Raw genomic sequence first — 1,377 nt, 5'->3', positions numbered from 1 at the left:
AGTAAGATTGGTATAGAAGGGTCATTTCTGAACACAATAAAAACCTTCTATGAAAAACCTACAGCTAGCATTATACTGAATGAGGATAAGCTAAAAGTTTTTCCACTAAAAATGGGTACTAGGCAAGGCTGCCCATTTTCTCCACTGCTCTTTAAGAAAGTACTAGAAGTCTTAGCTAATGCAATCAGAGAAGAGAACAATATAAAAGGCATTCAAATAAGCAAAGAGGAGTTGAAAATATCTTTATTCAAGATGACAAGATGGCATACTTAGAAGACCCATAGGTCTCCATGAAAAATCTTCTTGAAGTAGTAAGTGAATACAGTAAAGTGGAAGGATACAAAATCAACATCCAAAAATCTATAGCATTTCTATGTATGAACAAGTTTAATGAAGTAGAGCTGAAGAAAGAAATCCCTTTCACGGTAGCCACAAGTTGTATAAGATACCTAGGGATAAATGTAAGTAAGAAAGTCAAAGACCTTTATAAAGAAAACTATGAAAATCTTAAAAACGATATTGAAAGTGACATAAAAAAGTGGAAGAACATCCCATGTCCCTGGATTGGAAGAATTAACATAATCAAAATGGCAATTCTACTACACAAATTAATCTATATGTTTAATCCAATTCCAGTCAAAATACCAGAAATATTCTTCACAGATCTAGAAAAGACAATCATAGAATTTGTCTGGAATCACAAAAGACCTCGTATTGCAAAAGCAATCCTGCGCAAGAAGAATGGAATAGGAGGCATATCACTCCCTGATCCCAAGATATACTATAAAGCTGTGATCATCAAAACTGCATGGTATTGGCACAAAAACAGACATATGGACCAATGGAATAGAATAGAGACCCCAGAGATAACCCCTAAGGCTTACAGCCAACTGATTTTTGACAAAGGGTATCAGTCAATCCATTGGGAAAAGGGGAACCTCTTTAGTAAATGATGCTGGAAAAACTGGGTATCCATCTGCAGAAAGATGAAACTGAACCCCTATATTTCACCATTAATGAAAATCAACTCAAAATGGATCAAGATCTGAACCTAAGACCTCAAATAATAAAACTACTAGTGGAAAATGCTAGGGAAACTCTGGGAGACATTGGAGTAGGCAAAGACTTCTTAAATAAGACCTCAAAACACAGGCAACAACCCCTAAAATAGACAGGTGGGACGATATCAGACTAAGAAGTTTCTGCACAGCAAAGGACACAGTAACAAATGTGAACTGACAATCCTCAGCATGGGAAAATATTTTTTGTTATATATGCCTCAGACAAGGGACTGATAACCAGAATACACGAGGAACTCAAGTGCCTTATGCAAAAACAAACAAAAAAATGATTAACCCAATTAAAAGATGAGAAAAT

Source organism: Tupaia chinensis, unplaced genomic scaffold (genome assembly GCF_000334495.1).
Source record: "Tupaia chinensis unplaced genomic scaffold, TupChi_1.0 Scaffold000527_1, whole genome shotgun sequence".
In the NCBI taxonomy this organism is placed as follows: domain Eukaryota; kingdom Metazoa; phylum Chordata; class Mammalia; order Scandentia; family Tupaiidae; genus Tupaia; species Tupaia belangeri.
The sequence above is the reverse complement of the archived record's forward strand: the minus strand, read 5'-3'. Positions refer to the sequence as shown.